Genomic DNA, 13942 nt, shown 5'->3' with positions numbered 1-13942 from the left:
ATAATACTCTGGAGCATGTTTAAACTTTTATGGGGAGTGATGGTGACGGAAACATTCCGCAACTTGTCGAAAGTGACCAACCTCCGTGACTGGGCAGAGGATGCTGTTTTGATGAGAACTGACCCAGAGCGCATTTTGGACAAGCCCTCCACCTCCCTGAACTTGTCCTCTAAATGCTCCACAAAAAACTGAGGCTTAGTTGGCATAAAAGATTCACTATCAACCCGCATACAGACAAGGTACTGGGGTGAACAATCTCCACTACTGTCTGTAGCCATGCGTTTCCCATGGAGTGGCCAGGGAGGGAAATGATCTTTGGTTGTATTGCTTGTCGTTGAGGTTAGACCTCGATCGCTTAGAGACTGCTGGTGGAGGCCCACCAGCGAGAGATGATGTACCACCCTTCATTGCGGGTCATCTGCCCTGATGCCACCCACTCCGACCAGGGGCTCTCCCCACGGGCCCCACCCTGCTGCAGCAAAGACCACCTGGCAGGATGGCCTTTGCCGGGAGTCCCGATGCCCCAGAGGGATAGACATCTACTCCTCGGCATATGTGGAGAGGTAGCAGGTCAGGCATCAGCAGTGCGACCCCTGTGTAGTCAGGGGGCTACCACCAAGAGGGTGCATGACAACCCCACCACAACAGACTGGCTACCGTGCTGGACGTCGGGTGTCGAAATATCCATGTACATCACGAGGGCAAAGATGGAAGTGCACAATGGAGGGAATGTATGCTACCCGGAGCTCGATGGAAGTTCAACTCCATGATAATATCGGGTGTGCCAGATCTTAGGGCAAGATGGATATATAATACACCACGTGAGGCGTCTTTCTCCAAATGGTACGCACTAAGAGATATATATGAAAGGTAATGGTCAAACCCCTTAGGGGACCATCACATTAAGGCCAAAAGGTTTGAGACTCCTTTTAGTCACCTCTTACGACAGGCAGGAATACCGCGGGCCTATTCTTACCCCCGAACCCGCAGGGGGCTGCGAGTTGGGCGGTGGGGGTGGGGCATGTACGAGGGCGGGTGGAGTGGTTGTCTGTCGACCACTTGTTATGGCACGGGCACTGGAGTTACGGCGCCTGTGGTGGACAGAGGGTGCAGGCTTGGTGGGTAGGGTCGTAAAATGTGCAATGTGGGCGACATCGATGTCGTAGTCGGCTTGGCGTCTCAGAGATGGCGTTATCGTCGTTGGAGGAGGTCATGTTGCGGTAAACCTACAGATGGTGGTACTGTGGTGCGCTCAACATGGTGGACGTATGGTTGTTAGATTCTCGTAGTTGGAGGTATTCCATGTGGTTTCGGCGTATTTTCATAGATGGCAATACTGTGTTTTGGCAGTATGGTCAGTGTAGTTTCGCTGGATTCTTATAGATGGAGGTGTCGTATCTGTGCTGTATGTGAATGTAGTTCAGTCACATTCCCATAGATGGCTTTGTTGTGCCTGTGGGTGGCACTGTCGATGTCGTTGCGTCAGAGTCCTATAGGTGGCAGTATGGTGTCTTCACGAAATAGGCAAGTGAGGGGCGTGGGTATTTCACACATGGCGGTATCGTCTGTTTTCGGGATGTTTATTGTGGACGTCGATGTCGTGACTACGGAAGGGCGCGCGCGAATGCGTTGTGTATGTAACATACGTCGGTATCGTGCGACCATTGTTTATTTATTGATACTTGTTGTGTATTTATGAATGTTATTTATTTGGTTTATTTATTCATTTCCTTATTTATTTATGTATTGTTTGTTTATTTTGTGATTTCGTTTATGCGCGTACAAATGTGCCGATAGTACTGGGTTTCCTTTGTATGACGTTTCTTGTGTAGCTTCCTAATACCTCTACACACCGTCCTCACTTTGTCCTCTGCAGGTGACGCTCCTATACAGACATATCACCACCTACACTAACCGCACCTTGGACTTGCCAACGACACACCCCATCCCTAGTCTACTTCCTTACAAGACATCATGTCTTATTATATTTTATTTCACATTCACAGTTGAAAGGTATTGTAGTTCACCGAACTGGAGTGTACGCTATGTTACCACACGTCGCTGGGGCTGGCGAAAACGCACCATTGCCTGCCGGGCACCGCGACCGCCGCACAACAACCACCCGACACTGCCGCCACCATGCGACGCTACGACCAGTGGGCTGACACCGCCCGTCTGGCAGACAAAGCGATACGCTGTAGCGCGGCAGAACACAGCGCGTCGGGCCGCCGCCGCCACCTGGCCCGCGCGCACGGAGGCAGCACTCATCGCAGCGCCCACGCCAGCAGCACAAGGTTCCCCCAAACCGATACGCCTAAGCCCGCCGCACCCAATGCAGCGCCCTGGGTGCGGTGCAACCGCCCAAACCGATACGCCATGAGATACGAATCACAAAATAGAAGCAAGGGGGCACGCGTGCCCCTGGCGCCCAGCGGCACGGCACGCGGTCGCCGCGGGGGTCTCGTCTCGCGACAAGACGAATCCCCCAAGCTAGGGCTGAGTCCCAACAGATCACAGCGTCGCAACTGCTCTACCAAGAACAACACCCCGCCCGGTACCTAAGTCGTCTACAGACGATTCCGAGTCCCTACATCGAAATATAGACACCCATGGTCGACCGGTAGGGGCAGGGCGACGCCAGGAACAGATCCCAGACAGCGCCACCCGAGTGCCCCACCTGGCAAACAAGTTGGGCCCGTACAGCGCGGCGCCACGTGGGTCGACCGTGCCTAGTAAAGTCACGTACTTTCGAGCCTTTCGACCCTCGGGACTCCTTAGCGATATCGTTGCCGCAATGGCTGAAGGGGATTCGGCCTTAGAGGAACAGGCTTAATCCCATGGATGATAGCTTCGCACCACCGGCCGCTCGGCCGAGTGCGTGAACCAAATGTCCGAACATGCGGTTCCTCTCGTACTGAGCAGGATTACTATCGCAACGACACGGTCATCAATAGGGTAAAACTAACCTGTCTCACGATGGTCTAAACCCAGCTCACGTTCCCTATTGGTGGGTGAACAATCCGACGCTTGGCGAATTCTGCTTCCAATGATAGGAACAGTTGACTGCGCCACACACGCGGACGCGCCGACGCACACGGGATGCACGGCATGCGCAGGCTTGCACCCACATGCACCACACACTGTGGTGCATGGACACGGAGCCATGGTGCGAACGCAACCCTAACACGCTTGGCTCGAGAACACCATGACGCTGGGTTGTTATACCACGACGCATGTGCTCCACCTAGCCGAGTAAGTAAAGAAACAATGATAGTAGCGGTATTTCACCGGCGATGTTGCCATCTCCCACTTATGCTACACCTCTCATGTCACCTCACAGTGCCAGACTGGAGTCAAGCTCAACAGGGTCTTCTTTCCCCACTAATTTTTCCAAGCCCATTCCCTTGGCAGTGGTTTCGCTAGATAGTAGATACGGACATTTTTTTTTCATTTATTGCTTCTTAAAAAGCCTGCTGCCTTGAAAACCAAAGCAGGCTATTTACAGAAAAAACTACAGAGAAACCCACCGTCTAGTATCTATGGTGGATTGTACTGCTACTACAATATGTAGTGTTAGTGGCACTCATGGTCTCTTAACCGGTGTGAGAACTTCTAGATGGTCATAAAAGTTCTCACACCGTTGCTCATCCCTAGCCACGTGGAGGTGGACCAGATTTCTTGCACGGTGTGCCACTAACCTTCCTCTGTTTATTATTCCTTTTTTTTTGTATATACTGTTAATACAGATAAAAACTAAAAACAATTTAGAAAAATTGAAATTTAAGAAATATATAAAATCAAAGAAGATTAAAATTTACACGAGATAATTTATAAACTTAAGATCTTCTTCTGTAGCAGATGGCCAAAACAAAAATGTCTAAAACCTGGAAGCTCTGATTCCACGGAAAGCCACACCCACATGAGGGCTCGGCTAATCCTCAAGCCTGTCATAGTGGACGTGGCTTTTGTACATTCGAGCCTCTATATGTTCGTTACTCTATTGCAAACAAGAAGCATAAGCATTAGTAACATATACTACTGTGTTCATAATCAATGTACACTAATTTATAATCTTCAGAGTACATTAACATTTGTTACTAAATCATTGCACATAATTACCAATATAGTTCACATTAGTATTAGTTACCAAAACAGGAACAATTTTAAACAATACTTAGTAGTTATACAATTATATGAATTATCAATACACATCTACCTGTATGCATGAACAACCAAGTGCGAGGGCTCAGAATTGACTTCGAGCCAGTCACTCTTGGGATGCCAGAACCTTCATTCCATGTCCTCATCCACAACTGCGTCTGAGTCTGAGTGTGAATTTGAGTCTGTGTCACTGTCGCTCCATTGATGCTGCCTAACCTGTGCAGCCAGTCTCACCCGTGCATAAGGCCAATCCTCCCTGAACTGTTGATGGAGTACATTTGAAATATCGCCCTACTGTCTTATTAAATTATATAAGTCCTCACTCACAGTTGGTTGTCGTGTCCTTGAAATCCTGTGACAGTGTAGGACGACGTGTTCCGGTATACCGACTTGACCACACACACATACATCTGTCTCTCTTAATCCTACTCGTTGTAAATGCGCAGGATATGGTCGATGACGCGTCAGGAAATGGACCATACGGCGCGTAGGATCACAGTGTCGCTACCTTAATCTCTCACGTACATTAGGAAAAAAGTTGTACACTCGTCGTCCTTTGTCTGTCGCTTCCCATTCAGACTGCCAAGTCCTTCCAGTCTCTTAAATCCTTCATGTTCCTTAGGTTTTGCCCCGTAATATCTCTCACATCCCTTCTTCCCCTCTCCTCAGCCAGTAGGCTGCCGCACGCTGCCTGATCGTACGATCAATTGGGCATACACCTAGTACAACACACAAGGCTTCGATGGAAGTGGTATTGAACGCCCCTGACAATCGGAACAGAACACTCCGTTGGCGACGCCTAACTATGTTTATGTGGGTACCTAGGTGCAGCCGATGTGCAAAGCATGTAATAGATTCAAATAGCACAGTGTGATACGCTCTCATGACGTTCAGCGGCAGCCTGAAGGAGGCACTGTTCAGTCTCGCCATTTTATGCATAATACTCAATCCTTTTTCCGTCATTATTCTTGCATGTGGTATGAAAGACTGTTTCTCATCCAAATAAAGCCCTAAATACCGCGCTACCTCTTGTCGTTTCAGTGGCACGTCATTAAGTTTAATAATTGGGTTACGTAGCAGCTGACCCTTTAGGAGCATATAAACAGTCTTATTCGCCGCCACAGTCAGTTTGTTTTTCTTACACCAATCATTAATGTCACGAAACAAGTCAGGAGTCATAATCTCTAGTTGTTTCCGAGAGTTTGCTGATATTAATACCATTAGGTCGTGAGCATAAGCAACAACCCCTGAGGCCCTCCTATCGTTATCTATCATGTCCAGCAGTGGTTGAATTACAATGTCCCAAAAAATGGGACCACAGATGGAGCCTTGAGGGCAACCCTTAGATATTCTTTTGACAACTGTCTGATTCCCTGCTCTCCATGCTACTGTCCTATGTCTGCAGTAATCAAGAAAGTTGGCGTAAAATGCACTTGGAATTTGTAGGTCCCGCAATCTTGCGAACAGGGCAGGCCACCAGAGATTGTCAAAGGCGCCTGAGATGTCTATGAACACTGCCAGAACATAACTGAAGTCTGTATTCTTAGTAATATCGACTGCTCTGTTAATTGCGTCTTCAATAGATTTCTTAGGACGAAAGCCAAACTGATGGGGTGATAGGCCCCTCAGCTGCTGGTGAGTCTGAAGTCTATCACACAATAGTCTCTCCTGCAATCTCCCTAAGATGTTTAGTAGGCAGATTGCCCTGTACGTCTTGGCATCCATCGGATCTTTATCCTCCGATTTTTTAATAACTATGACACTAGCTGGCTTCCAGGTGGCCGGAACTCTACCCTCCAGTAGGCAATCGTTAAAGCATTTTGTCAGGTATGGAACAATGAGAGGGGCAGCAGCCTTCACAGTCTCAGCATGCACACCATCTGGGCCAGGGGCCTTCTTATTTTTCAAGTTTTGAATTGCCAATGCAACCTCTTCCTGCGCAAACAGAATGACAGCTAGGTCGTTGACGTATTCTTCACCAATTTGCCTGCGAAGATCACGATGGTAAACGTCATCCTCTATTTTATCGTCGTCAGGAAGCAGCCTATGCAAGAGAAATTCTGCCGTACGCCTTCATCCATCCGTCATACGTCCATCTGCCTGCCGCAGTGTTGATATAATCAGAGGTGATTTGACACGTTCTGTTTGCACTCTGTATGGCTTGCCCCAGATGTCTTTAGACATATTTGTCTTGACAAACTTTTCCCAATGAACCTGTCTTGTCTTCTGCGGTTCATCGTTGTATCTATTTTTCGCAGCCAGGTACAGATGCAGCCTTATATGCCTCTCATTATATGTCTTTGCTAGTTGGTAATATCGTCTGGCATCTCGAGCTTTCTTCCTTAGTGTTGTCAACTGTTGGGATCAGGGGAAACGAGATTGTCTTCCTCGACTCACAGACGGAATGGCCCTAACCTGAGCCTGTTGCAGCACATCTACCAGGAAGTGAGCTCTGAAATCCACACTCCCTTGTACTTAATTAATGTTGAAACCATCTATTACATTAAACAAGGTCTCCAGATTAGCCATCTCAAACGGCAATCGTGGGTGACATGATGAGTCTCCCTGTACATTTGAGCGATAAGAATTAACCACCTCTATTATAATCATGTTATGGTCACTTTGTGAAGCACCATCGCAACACCGCCAGGTCACGACATGGGGATAAGCTAGTTCATTCGCAAGTGATATATTTATATTAATAGTGCCACCAGCATGGCCCCTATATGTGGGCCCATGTCCTTCCTTATTCAATACTACCAGCTGACACTCATTGACAAGATCATACACTAGAAGCCCCCTTGTATCTGTCCTGTCAGCATGCCACAATGTGGATTTAGCGCTTATATCTGCCAAAATTAGTAATTTTCTCTGTCTCGAAAAATTGACTATGTTCCTAATATTGACAAGAAAGGGCTCAATTTCCAAGGAGTACTGGGCGTAAATTGAGGAGATTATCCAGACGTCTCCCCTTATTAAAGCCTCAATCATCACAACGTGCTCAGAACACAGTTGTGCAATACGTGTGACTTTGATCTTCCCATTTGTTATCACAATTGCCGCCTTAGCATCATTTGTTCCTGTGACTGTCGTGCAATGCGTTGGCAATCCGGGAATCTTACCACCATGTATATAAGGCTCCTGAAGACAGGCAATTTGTGCTCCAACGTCATCAATTAATCTACCCAGTTCGGTCATAACCAGTGTACTTCTCATACAATTTAGTTGTATAAATTTCACGATGAATATTTGGTGAATACAAAACACCTAGGAGTAGTTTCCTTAGGGTCGAAATACACTCTGCCATGGGCCCGAACCAGGTCTTTGTACACGTTATGCAAGTTTAGCTCCTCGACACGACGTGTACATACCATAGCCAACAATTTACAAAGTTCCCTTTTATCAGTTGGCAAGTTTTCTACCCTTAATATCATGCGATCTGCCTGTTCTGTCGTGCGGTAACAAATTGTATTTCCCTCAGGGTGAGTCAATCGCGTCACCGGACGTAGTGCAGTTTGAAATATGTCCTTATTTTCTAACCTACTGAGTCTAATGTTGTTCTCTAAGTCACAGTAATCAACTGAGTCAATGGTATGTTTGGATGGTACGGTAGGTACTTCCTGCTCCTCAGGTCTTGGTTCCCCATCTGTACCATTCTTTAAGTCCACGCAGTGAAAAGTTTCAGTATTCTTCTCTTTATCTTCGATGTGCTGTCCTTCGTTGCGTACTTTGTCTGTTTCTATTTCCTTGTTTTTAGGACCCTGAAAATTTGAATAGTTACTTCTGGACACCAACCCATGGTTAGATCCATCATGTGTGCTACCTCCGTAGATAAAGCGAACAGGTTTGATGTAAGACTCACATTTAGACACATCGTATTCAGGTGACACTGTAGATGACCCCTCGTGACAGTCAGTAACAAAGTATCCATTCTCACTCGTTTCCTGCTGCGAAGGATGCAGGGAGGATTCCGCAGTTGAGAAATTGTCAGAAGCTGATTCTGGGTTATTATCACTGTCTTCGACCAGAAGTTGAGCCTCCAAGTCATCTATGCGAAATAACGAGACTGAATGGAGCATTGCCCACTGAAATAGCTCATGCTTAACTTCTCACGCAAGATGATACAGCATTGCTCCATGAATGCATGCATCATCTAACATGTCGGTCATGCGAAAGTATTTGTTTTGAGTGGCCACTAAAAGTGATTCCGGTGCTGTATCTCCTTCTCCCTGTGTTAAAATACTCTTTTGTCTTCTCCATGCCACTGCACGTCGCCATGCTCTGGCTCTCGTGGACGCTGACCTATATCTCCGCTGAGTATGCTGATTGTTTGTGTAGTCCCTAAACACTTGAGAATTAGGCTTGGTTGACATTACTCAAATCGTAGTCTGTACGTTGGATCTACCTTTCGTAAACTTGTCTGAAGGTTGGATGGTCTGGACCCCCAGCTTTTTTACATACCCTCTTCCTGTGATGGCATGGAATGCACCCAACTACCGTCTGCTCTTTACATTCTGACTTGTGGCCTGTCTTCCCACATTTTGCACATGCTTGTTCTCTGTCACAGTGCCTCGTGGAATGTCCCAGACCCCAACACCTAAAACACTTCTGGACAGCAACAAATTCTCTAACTCTTAGGGCCTCAAATTGGATGTAAACTCTATCCTTTTGCAACAGAAGACAACGAATTCTCGGCGTGACTTCAATAATGTTGTTTACCGTACGTTTACCTTTAGGTCCCATCTTAAACTTCACAGCTACCTCAGCATTAAACTCCTCAGAGGAAACATGCTCGCTGAGGTTTATTTCATAGAGTTCGTCTAGAAATTCCTCATCTGTCAGTGTTGTTGGAACCTGGTAAACTGCTAAGAGAGGTCGCAGCTTCCTTGGCTGTTCACATTTAATATTCTGCAGCGCAGCTGTCTTTTCAATAACCTTGCGCTTGTCTTCTGCCGTCTCAGTTTCCATGATGACAGTATTTGCCGTCGATCTGATAGCTCTAATTTTGACCATGTCTAGTTTCGGATTTATGGTCTTCGTTATTCTCTCTCTGACAGTCTTAGAATCCTGATTGGCTGTGCCTCTGAAGACGAGAACACTTGTCTGTTTGGCTCTGACTTCTTCAATCTTCATTTCAGTTGTGTTTACCTTTTTTGGTACAGCTGCCGCAACAGCGGCAAAAGACGATGTGGCTGGCTTACTCTCTCTCAATTGTGTATTCTCCTCCTTAAGACTTTTCAGTTCCGTCTCCAGGCACTGTATTCTCTCCTGTGCATCAGGGGCATTGGCAGTGGCAAGTTAATCCCTCAGCCTTTGGTTCTCTAACCTGAGATCCTCAATTTGGACTTCTAACCTGGACTGAGTCAAGACAAAGGTCCAACTCTTATTTTTAATCTTGTCTGATATCGCTGTCGACGTTTTCTTCTGCAGTAGTTCACTTGTCAATTCACCCATGAAGTCTTCAACCACAGCAATTTTTTCCTGAGTCGCGTCCATGGTTCTAGTTCCTTCCAACATATCTACAGAAATACAACGCCTAGATACAGACCGCTTTCCCTCGGAAACCGTCGTCATTATAAGCTTAGGTGTAGCACCTCCCACAATCGGGCTGGCCACAACCACCGCTAATTCAGACCAAGTGGTCTTCTCCAGCGTCTACGCTATCTACGTAGATGCTAGGAAGTCACAAAGAAAGTGTAACGCAATTAGCATTATACAAGTTCTTGTCCAATAATCAGTTACACCTAACCACACAACTACAACTAGTTCGATCTGCACACCACGACAATAGTTCGATCTATGTACCACGGAGAAAGTTCGATTGATGTACCATGAAGGAAGTTCGATCTATGTACCACGCCGAAAGTTTGATCTATGTACCACACATAACCTAAAAACTTTCATCCAAGCAAGCACAATTTTATGAGAGCAAGTCAAGACACTGTGGACTTAAACTATTTTGTCCAGATAGTCTGAAATATGAAGTAATAGAAAATACTTGCAGTATTAATTAACTTTGCACGCTAGGTACAATGCACTGAGCCATCATGCATGATGTATGTTTATAGCTAATTCTGGACGATAAGGTCTAGGTTTTCGGTCTGAGTACAGTACCCTTAGTTGAAAGTCACTTTCACACGGCACACTGTCGAAATAACTTCAGAGTTATCACAAAAAATCAAATTAACATGGAGCACTTCAACAAGAATGCCAACATGGCAGCCATCTTGGCAAAGACAATGGGAATCTCGTTATTCTATTCATGTGCGTCTCTAATTGGATGACGAGGCATTTGGCTATTTAAGCTGTCTTTATTCACATCAAGTGAACATACATACAGAAATATATACCCACAGAGTGGGTTTACAAATGACATATACAATACAAGCATTAGACGGACAGCAAGAGACATGAAGAAAGATGGTGTTGTGCCTGTTGATAGACACCAGGCAGCAGCATAGACACACATAATTGGGCCATCACCCAACACCAGTCCGGGGCATCATGCGCCTTATGGCAGTCATAGTGTCAAACTGCCGGGCCGCCATCACAGTTCCAATGAGTACCCGCGTAGACATCGTCACGAGGTGGTGGTTCTTGAACCCAAGCTGACGCAAGTCCTGTGCAGATGTGGGTGACCACACCCCCCTCCATGAGATGGTAGCTGAAGAGGTGGTGATGTTCTTGGCTGCTGGGGCCTGGCTCCTAATTGCGTGGTGGACAGCTTCCCTATTGTAGACCGCTACCTTCTGCTGGTGACACTCATCAATGTCAAGGTTGACATTAACCACTTGGGCATCGATGATATGGGCTGCATCGCCACGAACTGCCACAATGTCCAGCTTCTTCAGTCCCTCAGATGTCCTGAGGTGGGGCTCCAGATGGATGTCGAAGCACCTGCAACAAAGTCCCTGCGCGATGTGGGGCGCAAGGGCGTTGTGTCGCTTCACTCGGGCGTCGTGATTTCTGAAGCAGTGCTGGACAACGTGATTTGCCATTTCCTTAGCGATGCAGCCAGCCCAGCAGTTAGTGTCACCAGCACGACCTCGCTGCAACCGTGCCCGGGTTGGATGGTCATTGATCCTAGTATGGATGCAGGAGATGAAGCGGTGGCCTGTAATAGCTAGTCGTAGAATGTTGACCCAGCTATGATGCCCTGGTATTCGGGCAGACTTCTTAAGGGCGGCGGCGTCCACCAACAGATGCAGCCGTTCAGCCCACATCCGGCCCATTTGGTTGGTATGACTGTGTTGTTACCCCATGGTTGCTGCTCAAGCCTCCCGATCTCACGCCCCAGAACGTCATCTGCTGTGCCGTCAGATAGGACACCCAATGCCCACATCTTCGTGAGCCGGTTCCACCACAGAAGAGGCCCGAGCCAGCGAACTGATGGCACTCCCAGCCCCCCAGATGTCACAGGGGCATGGAAGTAACCAACAGGGACATCCGCAGGCAGGCACAGCCAAGATCTATTTGCTGTGCGGATGGTGGTGTCCATTGCTGAAAGGGCTCCAAGGCGGGTCTTGAAAGAGCCAGGCCATGGTGGATTCCTGGCAGTATGACGGTTATGAGGCCATGCAAATGCTGTTGTGGCTTGAATGGTGCCTTGGACAGGATGCTCGACCTCCTGCCTCGGATGAAAGAGGTGCGTCCACTCGTGGAGAACTCGAGGCCAAGATACTGGAAAGTGCTCTCAATCGCCAGGGCTGGGAGGATGGTATACCCAGCCCTGAAGGTCGCAGTGCCATCGACCTTTATCTTCTTCTCGCGGCCAGACCCTGCGAGCGTGAGAGTGAAGCACTTTCTGGGGTTGACTTGGAGACCAAGGTCCCCAAGGGCAGATATTGCTGCATCAATAAGGTCCTGGAGCCCTCCTGGAGTTTTGGCGAACAGCAGGAGGTCGTGAGCGAAAGCAGAAGCATTGAGACGTCGTCCCGTCTCGTTGGCACCAATGTAGTCTGTGAGGCGAGTAAGCATGAGGTCCAAGGAAAGGTTGAAAAGGATACGAGAGAGAGGATCACCCTGCCTGACACACATTGAAGGCCACACTGGACCCAGCGACTTCCCAGTACCAGAGATCATCATCACCCCATCCTCATAGCATCCCAGGATGTATCCAACAAACTCATCAGGCAGACCATGTGCCCTCAAGGTGGGCCTCAGGGCGCCATGGTCTAGAGAGTCGAATGCCTTGGACACATCCAGGGAAGCAACATAGAGGGAGCGACAGTTCGCCCTGGGCTGAGTCATCGCCAAGTCCAACAGGAAGGTATTGTGCAGCAGGATTGAGCAAACTGTGATTGGACGGAAGTCAGCAGGGGATGATGGGGCGGCCTTCTTGGGCAACAGGGATGTGTGAGCTAGGAGAAGTCGGGATGGGAGGCGACAGGTCAAGAGGAAAAGGTTAAGGATTTTAAGAAGGACCTGACGGGGTATATGACGAAGGTGGGCCGGTGTCAGTCGGTCTGGACCTGCAGCGAAGCGACGTGGGGGGAGTACTGAAGCAACTTCCTCCATCGTAATAGGGGCCCAAAGCTGTTCGAAGGGAACCTCGATGGAGGGAGGCAATAGCTGACCTTCCAGACAGTCCACCAGGACAGATGGTCGCCAGGCGAAAAGGTCCTTCCAGACCTCCACCAACCCACGAATAGCAGGTGGTGGGTGAAGGAGCATTCCGTTCAGAAGGCCACTGATGCAGCGAGCAGTGCTCTTTGAGAAGGCCCGCTGACAGAGGGCATACTCCCTCCTCTGCTGGGCCCACTTCGTCACTGGTGACTTCGACATCCGGTGGGAGGCAACAGGATTGTGTGATGGCTCCCTGCTGCCAATGGCATCAAGGGCAGCCGATAGCGTGCCCATAATGACAGAGGCTGATGTAGTTGGCCCAAGTGCCAGGATGTCATCGACTGCACAGAACTTAGGCTCAGACGATGGGAAGGCTGCCAGAGCCGACCAGACTGCCTGGTCGACTGTATCCACAGCTGCAGATGGGGAGGGGGGTGCTGAGGAGTGGATGGAGAGGATCCGTATATGACGTATCGTGTGAGAATTAAGTGGGTCATAGTTACCCCTGCTGTTTATCCATGCTTGCTTGAATTTCTTCACATTGACATTCAGAGCACTGGGCAGAAATCACATTGCATCAACACCCACTAGCGCCATCGCAATACTTCGTTTTAATTAGACAGAAGGATTCCCCCAGTCCGTGCCAGTTCTGAATTGATCGTCGAATGGCAGCTGAAGAGAATCTTCGCCACCGCATGCACCCAGAGAAGCACGCTAAGGCGGACATGGCCTCGCAGCAAGGAAGATCTGTGGGAGGCATCATGCTATGACGGCCCCCATTGGATTTCTCCTACAGCTTAGGAAAGACTGACTCGTGTGCTACAGCTGTTCACACGAAACCCTTCTCTGCATCAGCCCTCCAGGACCGCACTGGAGTATTTGCTACTACCACCAAGATCTGCACCGACGGCAGCTCCAGGCAGGCTCACGCCCAGACCCTTCTGCACCCACCGCCCTGACCCTCCTACTCGTCAGGGCTTCGCAGCTGGCCGCAAGGACCGGCCATGACTGCCAGACTGACGGCCGAGTATAGGCACGATACTTCAGCGCCATCCATTTTCAGGGTTAGTTCCTTTGGCAGGTGAGTTGTTACACACTCCCTAGCGGATTCCAACTTCCATGTCCACTGTCCTGCTGTGTTAAGCAACCAACACCTTTCATGGTTTTCCATGAGCGTCGATTCGGGCGCCTTGGCGATTGGTTCATCCCACAGCGC

The sequence above is a fragment of the Schistocerca americana genome, chromosome 3 (genome assembly GCF_021461395.2).
Source record: "Schistocerca americana isolate TAMUIC-IGC-003095 chromosome 3, iqSchAmer2.1, whole genome shotgun sequence".
NCBI lineage: Eukaryota > Metazoa > Arthropoda > Insecta > Orthoptera > Acrididae > Schistocerca > Schistocerca americana.
This window is presented reverse-complemented; position numbering follows the sequence as displayed.